The sequence below is a fragment of the Marmota monax genome, unplaced genomic scaffold (genome assembly GCF_021218885.2).
Source record: "Marmota monax isolate L192 unplaced genomic scaffold, Marmota_monax_Labrador192_F-V1.1 WCK01_AAM20220418_F8-fsc00041, whole genome shotgun sequence".
Taxonomy (NCBI): domain Eukaryota; kingdom Metazoa; phylum Chordata; class Mammalia; order Rodentia; family Sciuridae; genus Marmota; species Marmota monax.
Genome location: NW_026695238.1, coordinates 16,820,866 through 16,835,050, shown reverse-complemented (window position 1 = coordinate 16,835,050; position 14,185 = coordinate 16,820,866). Strand labels below are relative to the sequence as shown.

The 14,185-nt window shown below is 51.6% G+C and overlaps 1 long non-coding RNA gene across 1 annotated transcript; it reads left to right on the top strand.

Moving 5' to 3' along the window:
* The first annotated feature begins 4,866 nt into the window (after positions 1–4,866).
* On the top strand, positions 4,867–7,840 carry LOC124089660 (uncharacterized). Its single transcript, XR_009226311.1, has 5 exons — positions 4,867–4,966; positions 5,061–5,197; positions 6,185–6,440; positions 6,559–6,738; positions 7,221–7,840. It is a non-coding gene; the product is annotated as an uncharacterized LOC124089660 (long non-coding RNA).
* The last annotated feature ends 6,345 nt before the right edge of the window (positions 7,841–14,185 follow it).

Here is a 14,185-nt window from a genome sequence, read left to right as displayed (position 1 = left end):
TTCAAATGAGGCAAGGGGTCAGATTTTAGGGGGCTGACTCTATCTTCATGATGTCCACTGTCAGCAGGTTGACTGACACCTGGGTAGGCCACACCCAAGGGCACAGTAAGAGAAGGGGACACACACAAGGCACTTCCATGGAAGATTCTATCCTAAACAGGGCAAGGGGTTAGATTACAAAGGAACAGGTGAGCATAGCTCCACCATGGGGCTGTAGGAAGACACATCCATGCAGGAGACACCAGCCCTTGCACCCAAGGAGGGTGGGAAAAGCTCTGCCACGTTTCTATGACTGAGCGCCTCAGCACCCAGCCAGGGAGTGTGACTCAGTCACCCGTACGGTTGGTCTCCCACACCAAACCAAACCAAAAAACAGCAGCGGAGCATAGACCAGAGGCCAGGAAAAAGGACAAGCTTTCCTCATTTCAGTACCCGGCCTTGCAGGAACCAAGTGCACATACACAGCTGCAAAACAGCACTGGCTAATTACCACAAACCAAGATGTGGCAGCTGGCAGGTACCCAGAGGCCTCGCTAGTCCCAAGTCCTCATTTTACAGAGGAGGAATCGGAGCCTGAGGACAGGGAAGTCACTGGCCCAGGACATATGGCTCATTAATGGCAGACCTCGGTGGAGACTAATTTGTAATTCCCAATCCAGTGCTCGGTGCCCACTGCTCTGTGGGAGCCATGAGGGTGGAGTGGGCACCACGGCCCTGGAGGGGTCCTGGGTGACGGGCAGGGCAGGACACTGCGAGGTGCCACAGAGGCAGGCAGAGCCCTGTGCAGGTTTGCCTGACGAGGCGAACAGACTCCAGCTCACACTTGACCGCTGGTTGCTGGCACCCGCGGGCCCCGCCTGGAGCTTTATCTGACATGCAGCCACCTGGCATTTCTGCAGTCCTACAAATTGTTTAGTGGTGAATATGAGTAAATACGAACTGTCTGCTGATCTGTTATATTTAAGAGTGAAGGAACAAAACCAAGCAAATGCTAGGTTTGGAGAGGCAAGATCATCTAGAAGTAGGATTTATATAGGTTTTTTCCTGTTGTTTTCATTGACTGAATAGGATGAGTGAGTAGTCAGATAGTTGAGTTGGCTTTAGTTGTGTTTTTTTTTTCTTATTTTTTAGTTGTAGGTGAACACATACTTTTTTATTTTTCGGTGGTGCTGAGTGTCGAACCCAGTGCCTCACGCATGCTAGGCAAGCGCTCTACCTCGGAGCCACAACCCCAGCGCTAGTTGTGGTTTTTAAAGGTAAAGAGGATACAGGGAAAATAAGCTCGCATAAAAATAGGTGAAAAGGAAAGAAACGATGAAAACGCATCAGTGTGCCCTTCCAACACCAGCCAGGCGAGCGGGCTCATCGGGATCCGGGAGCCCCACTTCTTATCCGCTGTCCTCAGTTGCCTGGACACACTGCTCCGACTCTTGGTGTTCCCCTCCATAACGACATTTGTCTCCACCGCGTCCTCAACTATGCACTTGTCTTCTGCTTCACTGATGTCTGTCTTCACCCTTATTCTCCCTTCACACTCCTTCCTTTCATTTTCTCTTTTATATTTTCTTGAGAAATGCTTAGAAGTTGATTTTGAATTCCTTATTTACTTATATTTAAAGCTATGAACTTCCCTGTAAGCCTCCATCTCTCCCCCCCTTCCTCCCACTCCCTCCCCCTCCCTCTCTCACCCCTGCCCCCCCCCCTCCTTCTGTCTCTCTTTTTCCTTCCCATCTCTCCCTTCAGTTCCAGGTACCACGGTGCTCCCACAGTCCTATGCGAGTGAAGAGTGGGTGAGGACAGTGGCCTCATTTCCATGCATGTGGCCACAGGGCCATGCAGATGCCTCTGGCCTTTTCCGACCCCACAATCGACTCCGCTCTTCCCCAGACCTACCAATTCCCCTCAGAGCAGAAAAGCACTTGCTGGTCTCAATTCCCCTAGAAGTGATTTGTCTCTGGAATCCTGTTTCTTCAGACTTTGCGGTCTCTTAAATGACTTTTTAAAAATAGTCTGCTTCTTAAGATTCATCAGTTTTTGCTAGTTTCTGTGGTGCATGTGAGAGTGTGTTGGGATCTTCAGCATCTTAATCTGAGGAAGAAACTCCCACTCCACAGACACCTGCTGGCTGATGGTCACGTCCAGCCTCTGAGCCCATTGCTCAGGACACAGCAGTGGACAAGAGCGGTCACCAGCCCTGTAGAGGGGAACACCAAGAGTCTCAAAATTTCTGTGCTAATGTTGGTCATGGTGTGGAGAAAGTGGGGACTGGGGCAGACCACATGCCTGGAGTGGGCGCAGACTCCCCCGGGGCTGCTGGTGTGGGGTTGAGCTGCTCTGGGCAGGGGTGGGCTGGGGCTGGGTTTTCTTGTTCGGTGGCTGTGTTCACCCTTGCTGAACCCTCTTGCGTCACTGTGTGCATCTGGAGGCTGGGGTGCTGGAGGGAGGGGTTTTTTCAATGTCTCACCTCCCATTTAGCTGTAGGCTCCTGTGTGTTTCTGTGGTAGGTGGGTTTTCCCCCATGTTCTTCTCCCCTCTCAGTGGAGTCTCTTGTTTCTTGGTAGCTTGGTGATTGGGTCCTAGTGTATGACAACCAGTCCCAGGGTACCATGATACCAAAGTAATTAATAGTTAATAATAATAATAACAACAATAATAATAAAAATGAAGAGATCCAGGATTGCACAGTGTGTAATTTATGGGGGACTTCATGACAGAAGCATGGTTCTGGGTGATAATAAGACCAGTGGCTCCCCACAGTTTGGGTCAGAAGATGAGGGCTTATAAAGTGGTCAGACAGAAGTAACTTTGTCAGAGTCCGTACCGAGTTTATCTCAGATTAATAGTGGAGAGTCAGACACGTTTGGTGCCAGGGTCTGGGCATGGCATTCCGCATACACAGTAAGGGATCTGTCTACTTCTCACAGGCTGGAGACTGCTCAGGAGAAGCTGACGGGGTCACTTGGGGCCACCAATGGCAGTTATACTTAAGATGGCCGCAGGCGGGTCAAGCTGCATCCATGCCCTGGTCCAGGCGAAGCGTAGGCAGGCCCAGGAGCTCTGGTCCACTCTCAGCAAAGGCAGACCCAGGTGCCAGTGTCATTAGTTTGGGACTTTCAAAGTGATGTTGGCTCTCCTCCTTGTGGTGGCCAGACTCTCCCTGGACCTTTGGTGGGACGTTGTGAGAGGACTTGGGGGCTGGTTAGGACCTCAGCCAGCACCGCTTTCCTCCTCAGCCTGGGGGTGCGGGGTCTCGGGGTTTCTTTTCCTAGCTCCTGGGGGGTCACTTCTTGTTCTCTGTGGGACACAGCCTTGCTTCCCGGTGGCGTGGGGTCTTTGCGGGGCCACACGTCCTTCTGCTCCTGTGGAAGCTCCTCTCTCCAGGCCACACCACGGTGGTGGCTCCGTCTGGTGCTGCCCACCCCTCGCCTTCTTGATTCCTTCCTGAGCTGATCTTCAACCCAGGGGAGGTGGTCTCTGTTCGCAAGGCTGGGGCCAATGGAGTTGGCGGGGTGACTTCAGTTTTGCAGGCTCTCTGAGTCTCTGTGCTGAAGAGAGAGGTCCTCGTGATTGGGTTTAGGTTTTTTAAATTTATAGCACATTTAGCCTTGTAGTAAACGACCTTAGAATGACCCCAGATTTCTTTTAAACCCTATTTATTGGCTTGAGCTGTTTTATTGCCTCATCATGGCAAAGTCTGTAACAGATCTCTGAAGTTGTCCTCCTCCGTGCCACTGCCCAGATGAGACCAAATAGTCCTTTTATTTTATAAACATGTCCTCTTGGAACTATAGATATTCTGGGAAACCTAGATCAAGATTAACTACCCGGAAATCACGATCCAGTGAGGCCTCATTGACCTGGCTGTTCCAGAATCCCAGAGCTTTGGTTCATGTTCTTTAAGAGAACACTCCTTCTCCTGCGGTTCTCTCTGCGTGGTGTTTTCTCTGTTGTCAAAGTGCAGGTCACTTCACTGCATCTCCAAGTTGGGAGCACTGTCCCAGCCATATCCTTGTTCTGTGGCAGACTCAGATCCTCCAGGAGCCTCGCTGAAGAATTGACTTAGTGGCCATTGGAGTCATTTCCACAACTATTTAGGATGGCAATTAATTAGTGGTTAATTACCTCTGGTGTCAACCACCTAAGTTTAGGCTGGGCAATGACGCTTTTAGTTTAAAGAGGGTAAAAAAGGCCGGGAGTGCTGGCTCTCACCTGTGATCGCAGCAGCTGAGGAGGCTGAGGCAGGAGGATCGAAAGTTCAAAACCAGCCTCAGCAACTTAGGAAGGCCTCAGCAACTTAGTGAGACCCTGTTTCAAAATAAAAAAAAGAGCTGGGAGTGTGGCTCAGTGGTTAAGCACCTCTGGGCCCTGGTACCAAAAAAAGGGTAAAAAGGGAGGGGGAGGAGGAGAAGGGGGAAGGAGAGGAGGAAGAGGGAGAGGAGGGGAGGGGAAGAGGAAGGAGGGAGAAGGGAGGAGGGGGAGGGGGAGGAGAAAGAGGAGGAGGGGGAGGAGAAGGGGCAAGGGGAGGAAGGAGAGGTGGAGGGGAGGAGGGGAGGGGGAGGAGAAAGAGGGGGAGGGGGAGGGGAGGAGAAAGAGGAGGAGGGGGAGGGGAGGAGGGGAGGGGGAGGAGAAAGAGGAGGAGGGGGAGGGGAGGAGGGGAGGGAGAGGAGAAAGAGGAGGAGGGGGAGGGGGAGGAGGGGAGGGGGAGGAGAAAGAGGAGGAGGGGGAGGAGGAAAAGGGCTTATTCAGGCAAATGACAAAATCCTAGATGGAGGAATGGTCAGAGGTGACTATTAGGAATTGTGCAGGAGCATCTTACATCACCAGTGAGGAGCCCGACAGCATGAATGATATCCACGGGAAATTATAACATGTGGTCTTTGTTTTAAGGTGAGAATACATGGATAATAATTGCACTTGCAAAGAAATGCAGCAGCCGCAGCCGCTGGCCAGCAGTCCTGAGCACATGGTTTGTGCGGGGGGGGGGGGGGGGCCCCCGGGTAATCTGGAGCCATCCTGTTGTCTTATTTTGCTTGCTTTAGTGTTGACTTTCTTGCTCGCAGGCTCTTTGCATTGATTCTTGCTGCTGTTACCGACGCCTGACTCCAGTGTCCTAACTCCGTTAGAGGACTGATTTGATGCTGCTGACCACAGCTGTTGAAGAAAGCAAGCCAACCCTCCTGTGGGAGTTGCATCCCAGGTAAGTGTGAAGCGCTGCTTCTCGCTCCTCTGCCCCCGCCCCCGCTCTGCTCCCTCATTGTCTCCCTGGCCAGTGCTGATGGAGGGTGACCCCTGCAGGGCCTGCTCTGTTCTCATCCATCAGAGGAGCCATGCTGGTGAGTCTCGAATGCAGAAGAGGAGTAACTCTGATGGGAGGCGCAACAGGCATCTCCTGGAGCCCTCTCTGCTAGAAGCGAGCTGGATGGCCTCAGGAAGGTGGTGGGTCACTGCAGCCACCCCAGGGGGCCTCGCCAGACAGGATGTCAGGGTTTGTGTTGTCAGCGTGGGCTGCCGTAATGAGTCCCACAGACGGGGTCGCTTGGCAGAAATGAGTTTCCTCACAGATCTGGAGGAGGGAGGTCCCAGGTCAAGGTGGAGGCAGAACTGGTTCCTACCGAGGCCCCTCCTGGGCCTGGAGAGAGTCGTGCTCTCCTGTCTTCATGCAGATTCCCTGTCTGTGCCCAGGTGGCCCCTTCTTCCAAGGGGAGGCCGTCATGCTGGACTAGAGCCCACCTAATAACCTTATTTAACTTTATCTCTTTAGGCTCCATCCCCAGGTATGGTCCTGTTCTGAGGAACTGGGCCTTAGGACTTTAGAGTGTGAATTCCTGGGGACACCAGTGAGCCTGCACCTGGATCGAATCCAAGACACCAACCATGCCTGTCCTAAAAACATCCAGGGTTTTTTCCTCCTCCCAGTGCCATGTCTTTGTTTCAGCCCCCTATGTCGCACCTGAGCCTACCCGTGCTTACTGCACACCAGTCACACGGCCACCCTGCCCTCCGTGGGTTTCCTCAGTGGGTCTCCCCTGGTCTGCCGCACTTGAGCAAGCTCTGGCTTGTTCTCACAGATGGATGATCACACCTGGTGTGAGAGTTGGACTAATGGGGCTCAGAGAGGGGAGTGTGCATGTTCTTTGGGGGTACCTTCCTGTCCTTCCCACCTCCCGCCTCAAACTGCCAACAGGTGGGACTGTGCTTCTGGTGAAGAAGACGAGGCATTGAAGAATCACTGGACTAGAGCTGTGGAAATCTCAGAGAGAAAGATCTGAGCAAAGGAAATATCCGCTTCTGTGGGTGACACAACGTTGACAGCTAAGGGCAGCCGGCCGACTCAACGAGATGAAGTCTAACCGGAGCTAATGTTCAGCCTGGTGCTTTCCTTGAGACGGCTCAGCGGCGAAGCACAAGACCCAGGAGACGTGGCATGAGCTGGGTTGACGGTGAGTCTGCGTGAGTCCCGTGAGTCTCGGCTCCCTGGGCCTGTGCGAGCTTCGTCTCTGCAGGGATGGGGTTTTGTCTAAGGCCAGGGAGGAAAGAGTCTCATTTTTCTTGGGGCAGATCAGTGTCCTCCAGGCCTAAGTCTTCAGACGAAGCACCACACTTTAAAGAGATGATGGCAAATGAAGCAATGAAGTATATCCTGGGGAGAAAGGGCTGGAAGACTGGAGGGTGTTGCAAAGAGAACACTCGGGAGAGAAGGAGCATGCTGGATGCACAAAATCCTCGCCAAGTTGCCAGGTAGACATTACATTCTATGGGGATGCAGCATGACCAACAGTGGGTGGAAATGAAGGGGAACCTGATTATGCACCCGTACATTACACAGAGGATACGTGGGGAAGTGGTGCCTAAATGCTTAAACAGAAATCAGGCTTCTTGGAGAGAAATTTGGAGAGGTTGTAGAGGTGACTAATTATTGAGAATAATGATAACAAAAGAAAAAAAAATGGAGAACAATATGGAAGAAACAAGTCAAAATATACCCATAATCACATAAACACAAACGTGTGAAGGCAACTCTTAAAAGATGTATAATTCAAGTACACGTTTACAAGAGAAAAACACAAGCCGACACAATAAGGTTGAAGTTAAAGAGGTAAAAAGGGATACATCAGATAAATATTAATGGAAAGAAAGCTAGTAGCCTGTAGCTTGAAAGTAGCAATGCTGATACTGGAAAAAAAATATACTCCAAGGAAATGTTTATTTTCCCATCTCAGCCCTCAGCAGGTTTCTCTCTCCTCTGCTTCACGTTGGAGTATAAATCCCAGGAGAACCGAGAACTTGTTCTGTTCACCGCTGAATCTTGAGTGCTGAAACATTTGTGGGTCGTGGTGAGTGCTCAGTACTGTTTGTTGAGTAAAGAAAGTGACTGCTAAGCCTTCTTGGAGTACTGAGGCTCTGACTGGAAGGTGTGGTATCAGCTCTTCCTTTGGTTCTTCAATGCTGCATGACGAATGCCAACTTCCTATTGTCTGCTGTGATTCTGTGGGCAACCGGGGCTCAGCTGGTGGTTCTCCTTTGGGATCTCTAATACAGGTGCCGCCTTCATGACTAGAGCTGGAATCTCTAATGGCTCAACTCTGCTGGACATCCAAGATGGCGCACTTGCATGGCTGGTGGTTAGTACTGGTTGTTAGCTGGGAGCTCAGCTGGGGGCTGTTGACCAGAGTGTCCATATGTGGCCTCTCCAGATGCCTTAGGCTTATCATGGACAGGTTGCAAGATGTTGTATGGGACAGGAAACGGAAGCTTCTGAAGTGCTGAGCCTGGAAACGAGGAAGTGTCCTTATATCACAATTGATTGGTTAAGCAGCCATGGAGCCCAACTAGATGCAAGAGAGGGGCCATGGATCCCTTCCTCAGTCCCTTTCTGCATGGAGAAGCATCAGAGAATTTGTGTTCATCTTTAGTTTATCACAGACATCCAGATGAGGGGGGTGGTCTCTGTTTTTTATCTTGAGAAGTGACGGATGTGACTCCTCGAGTCCAGGCACATCTCTTCCCAGGGAAGACAAAACCCATGGTGGAAAGAGTGCTGTTCTAGAATGTCCGCAGGATGTGAGGGCTGGACAAGATGCTCCTGAGATCTCTTCCTAGAGCAAACTTCCGGGATGGGACCTTCAGGAAAGAAGCCCAGTAATTGCACTAACCCTCTGAAGGTGGAAGGTTTCCCTGAGGGCAAGACTTTGAGGCCTGAGCTAGGGGTGGCGAACTTGCTCCTCCCCATTCCTGCCTCTCTGGAATCTGGTGCCTAGAGCAGTGCCGTCAGCCACACCACCTGTCCTGGGGACTGTGCACCCGCAGAGAGGTGCCCTAAGCATCTTGCAAATGCTGGCACCCATCTGTCCCCTGAGCGATGGGGTGGGCATCTGTGACTCACGGTACTTTTCCTCTCCAATGGCAATGTGTGGTGGCGCACACCTGTAATCCCAGTGGCTCAGAAAGCTGAGGCAGGAAGTTCAAAGCCAGCCTCAGCAAAGGCGAGGGGCTAAACAACTCAGTGAGACCCTGTCTCTAAATAAAATACAAAATAGGGCTGGGGATGTGGCTCAGTGGTCGAGTGCCCCTGAGTTTAATCCCTGTACCCACCCCCACCCTCAAAAAAAAAAAAAGGTGAAGGTGGAATTGTTGGTGCTTTGGTGTGGTCAGTTTTAAAATGTGGGATGTATTTGGGAGATGGCTCATTAATTTCTCTTGCTTTTTTACCTCCTTTTCCAAGGCGGTCCCAGTGCTCTCCTGTCGTGTGTCCACGCTTCACCTAGGCGTTCGTGGGAGGAGCCCTCAGTACCTGAGTGGGATTGCAACCTCCTGGCCAGGTCATGGCAGACGAGGGACAGTTGCTCTGTGACCTTGACCCACATTCTATTGCCATGAAGGAAAACCCTGGAGCCTTTTAGAAACTCATGCTCTGTTTCACACTATTTGCTCTCCTGTTCCCCAGAACGTCCCATGACATCGGACAGTGACAGGGACAGCACAGGGCCCTGCCGGAGGCCTGGCGAGGCTCAGAGCACCAACGTGGGGGCTCCCTTTGCTCCAAGCACAAGTCTGCCTTCTGCCATCACTGATGGCCGCGGGTCCTTGTGAGGTGCTACAGTTGGAAGAACTGTTTCTCTAAATCATTCCACAAATGTTCATGGGTCCTCCCCACCCCCAACCCCACCTCAAACCAGTTTGCAGAGGTAATCTGTGCTGCATTGGTCTCCTAGGGCTGCTGTAACAAAGTTAGCACACTGAGTGGCTTAGGACAACAGAAAATTACGTGGTCCCAGTTTGGGAGGCCGAGTGTCCAGAATCAAGCGGTCGGCAGGGCTACATCCTGCTGGCAGCTTTCAGGGAGAATCTCTCCAGCAACGTCGGGCAGTTGCCGGCAGCCTTTGGCATCCCTGTCTCCGATTTCGGGAGGCCTGCTTACCTGTGTGTGTTTTGTGAGTCTTCTCCTCCCGTGAGGATACCTCCCTTGACCCCTCCACTCCTCAGTGTGAACTCATCTTAACTAATGACTACTGCAAAGACCCTGTCCCCAAATACAGTCTCACTCTGAGGTTCCATGTGGACCGGGTTCTTTGAGAGACAGACACAACTCAGCCCACTGCTCATGCCTTGGGGCAAGTGCCCCCGAAAGGCAGAGCCGGTGTCAGGCACGTTTTATGACGTTGGGTCTGGAGAGAGGACGTGTTTCTGAATGGGAAAGGAAGGAGGAGGAGGAAGGGCTCGCAGAGAAGCCAGAGTCCTCTTGTTGCTCCAGGGCCTGGACATGCCAGAGTCCCTCTGGACAGCTCTGCTGGGTGCGCCCAGGAGCAAGGGTGAGGGAATGGGTCACTTTGTAAAATAAGGCTCCAAGAGCAACTAGGAGCAGGAGGTGGGAGGCCTGGAAGGCAGCTGGGCTGGACTTCTCCCCATGACATGGAGACAAGACCACCTCCCCATCCCAGGGCTGCGCCACAGCCTGGTTCTGCTCCAGCAGATATCCCCTGTCCCCAGAGGGCATCGGAGCAAGGGCAGACAGGTCACTGGTGGAAGGTAACAGGCGATGGTGGGCATGTGAACCAGAAGCCACTCCCTCAACCATGGGAACTGGGCCCACCCTGAGCTCCCAGCCGGCGATGGGGTTCCTCCCTTGACCCCTCCACCCAGACCAGCCCCCAGCCGCAGTTTCCTCCCAGCTGGGAGAGGGTGTGAAATTACTCAACGTTTGCGTCCTGTCAGAGAGCCGAATTATGACTCCTCCGTTTCCAAAAGTGGTGGATTTGGCCACATATTGAATAACAAAGATGTGAATTTTCTTAGCCACCCAAAACCTCATCGCTCTCAGCTTACAGCCCACATACAGCAGAGTCATTAAATTTCAAACCAGAAGCTTAAATCCCAGGTGAATCAAAATAAAAGACGCCAGCAGAACATGCAGGAAAACAGCCGTCGCCCAGAGAGCGCGCTTTCAGCGAGATTGCTGTCCCTCAAAAGGCATTTTATCATTCTCAGTACTTGTCCTGATTTACCCTATTTTTGTTAATCAGTTGAACTTCTGAGAGGGGGGACCTCCCCTGGCTTCAGAGAAGGGAGGCAAAGAGCATCCACTTATGGACAGGCCAAAGCTGGGGCCTCCTGGCCTGTACTCCCGCAGCCCTGGCTCCTCCTCCCTCTGTGGAAACGACCCCGTGGACCCCTGCCCTGGACGGCTGGAAGTGGGAGGATGCCCTGATGCCTGCTCACCCACCCAACAGTCAGAGGGCTGTGGCTCTGCCTGCTCTGTCCTGTGGCACCCAGTCCTGGGCCTCCTTCAGGATGGAGCTGGGTCCTGGTGTTGATGCTGGAGTTGCTCATGGGACTCTAACTCGCTCATCTACGCCTCCACTCACCTGAGGGAGAGAGGTAGGAGTCCATTTTCACAGAAGGCCAACATCACAGTTCCAGAACCCCCAGGCAGCACAGGCATGGCTGTCCACCCTCAGCCCTGGAGAGTCAATCGAGGGTGCGTTCCATAATGAGACAAGCCACATCCTGCCCACTGTTCTGCACAAGAACAAGAGGCAAGGCAAACTGCCTCCACTGTGCCCTACAGGGCACAGGCTTCGGAAGATGGAAGCTTCTGTTTGAAAGGGTGATGGTTTAAGAGAGGGCTTCTCCACCAGGGAGAATCGCAGAACTACTTGGTGGACCTGGTAACTGCAGACAAGTCCCGTGTCAGACTCGAGGCAGCCCAGGGAGGGCATGCAGATGACTGCACGGTTGGCAGTGCACCTTGTGTCTTTTTGGAACTTTTCTAAATACATGTAACTAATGCTCATGGAAAAAACAAACAAACAAACAAACCACTAAACAATAAAGGGCCTGGTGGAACACAGGAGGCCGAGGCAGGGGGATCTCAAGTTGGAAGGCAGCCTCAGCAACTCAGTGAGACCCTGACTCCAAAAAAATAAATAAATAAAAAGGGCCAGGGATGTGGCTCAGTGGTTAAGCACCCCTGGGTTCAATTCCCAGTGCTAAAACAAAATAAAAAAAAAGAAAAGGAAGAATAAAGCTATGACGCACAAAGGAGGACATTACATTAAATTATCGACATAAATGCTGGTGTCCACCAGACTTCTCTGTAGGAGAACACAGCATTGGAAAGCACAGGACGTAGAACAGGAAGCCCTGCCCCAGCCCTGGAGTGGACATTGCAGTCATCAGGAAAGAGATAAATTCTCAGAAGTGCAGGAAATTGCACAGTATAAGACAGATTTATTTTTGCTGAAGACTTATAAAAGCTTTTACAAAGGGAATTCCATTGGGATAGGAGACACACCCCACTCCACCCATGCCCAAGTTGTCACCTCTCCCCAGGTGTTTGAGCGTGATCCTGCAGAATATGGATACTTAGGAAACTTAAGAGTATGCAGAGTGTGCCATTTTATCACCTGTTTTTCTCACTAAAATACAAATTCTGAACATTGTCCCCTGTCATTACAAATTCTTCCAATAGCTGAATAGAGTAAGGATTAGGAGGAGAAGAACCTGGTAAATCAAATTGACGAGGTCTAAATCCCAGTTCTCAGAATTGCTAGCAATGTGTCCTTAGGCCCATTCCTTGGCATTGCTCGCCTTACTCTCTTGTCAGAAAAGACTGATAGCGGTATATACCTTGCAGGGGTATTGTGGAGATTAAATAAGCTGAAACTACGTGCCATGTTCTTCTCTCCAATAAATTCAACTATTACAATTTTTCTTTTAATGCAAATGTTAATGGTTCCACAATGGTTCTCCATACTGCTCTTCTATGAATTATTCACCTTATCTGTGTATTTTGGGTTTCAATTTCTTGGCCACTATAAAAGCGATATAATGAATATCTTTGGGCCTACCACTTAGAATCCTAGGAGTGGAATTTCTGGAGCACATTTTTTTACTGTCTTATGCAGTCTAGATGAAGTTTGAAGTGGTCCATGGGTGGGTGCTCCACAGCACTGGTACCTCAGCATGCATAAGCAAAGCCATGCATCACTGTACCACATCAGGACCACGCTGTGTGTTAGTGGTGATACCCAGTGTCGTCAGAGGACCTGCTGAGAAGGGGTGACTTGGGAACCCCTTCTGCTACTGGGGTCACACACCTGGGTTGCCAGGCTTTCTCCTCTCTCCTCATTTCTTCCAGGTCCTGAGCATTAAATCTTGGGTTTGGGGCTGCACATGATCATCTTCCTGGCTGCTTGGGCTCCCCAGGCACCGCCATGTCTCTCTAGCCCGCATAGCACACCCACTTAACCAAGCTCCTCTCCCACCCCATGTTTGGAGACCCGTGATTTCCTCCTTCTCCGCTCATGCCAGCTCCTCCCCCACCCGGCTCCAACCTTGGCAGTGAGCCACTGGACTTCTCACCTCCTGTTTCTAGGATAAGTGTATTTTTCATCCCTTCCCCCGGTGACCTTGACTCCATTCATCTACTACTTGCTCTGTATTGATGCGGTGGCGAAATGACGGATTAATCAACCACACACGGGCTGGCATTTAAAACCAGCCTTCCATGTAACAAGGGTTTTATTCCTATAGGGAGAGGCGAGCTGTTATTCCATGCAAACTCCAAAGGGGAGGGAGGCCTGGGCTTTTCACAGACTCTCCCTGCCACTTCTTACTGAGCCGGTGAACAGAAGGCTTTCACAAATCCCTGCTCATTAACTGAGCGGCCTCCTCATCCATCTCTGAAGTCACGTCCTGTACCTGGAGATCCCCTCCCTCCCGGCCCCTTGGTTTGCTGTCTACTCTGCCTGGAAATCTGTTCCTCTAGTCATTTCACACCTGGCTTCTTTTCATCTTCTGGCTTCGGCTCGGAAGCCACCTCCTCAGGGAATCCCCCTCACTGCTCACTGGAGCCACCCTGAGGTCCCTGAGAGGTCACTCTACTCGCTGTGAAGGAAGTAATCTGAAACAGTTGTTTTCCGATTGGTCTCCCCCACGGGCTGTGAGCTCAGCAGTGGCAGGAATTGTGTCTCTCTCGTGCTCTCCCTTTAAATAAACATCTGTGAGTGGATGCCTGAGCCACCCAGCGGCCCCGAGTGGAGTGAGATAGCAAGATGACACTTTCCTATTGCTGCAGTCTTTGCATAAACAACACAAATTCATCCTCTTACAGAGCTGGAGGTCAGAAGTCAACGCAGTGCTGTTTTGGATGTGAGGTATCTTCCGAAAGCTTCTGTGTAAATGCAGGAGGAGAAATGATTAGAACAGGAGAGCCGTGACCTAATCAGTGGTCAGTCCACATGCTGGGTTAGTAATGTGAAGGACCGCAGTGCCGGGCGGTAACTGTAGGCAGGTGGGGTGCAGCTGGAGGAGGTGGGAGCTCCTGGTATTGTATCTTGTCCCCCGGCTCTTCCCTCTCTGCTTCCCAAATGCCATGAACTGAGTAGCTTTCCTCGGCCACACTCTTCTACCACGAGGTTCTGCCTCAGCCTGGGCCCACAGCAATCGCCAGCTGCCATGGACTGGTCTCTGAAACCATGATGTCAGAATAAACTCCTCCTCTTAGCTGTTCTGGTCAGGTATTTGGTTACAGCCGTGGAAATCTTCAAGAGTGGGACCACGTTCCTCCTGGAGGCAGAGGATGGAATTGCTCCTCCCCTTTCCAGCGGCTGGAGGCAGCCAGCCCTCCTGAGCTCATGGCCACCTCTAGCAATGGGGCCCCACCTCTGCTTCTCTTGCCACCCTG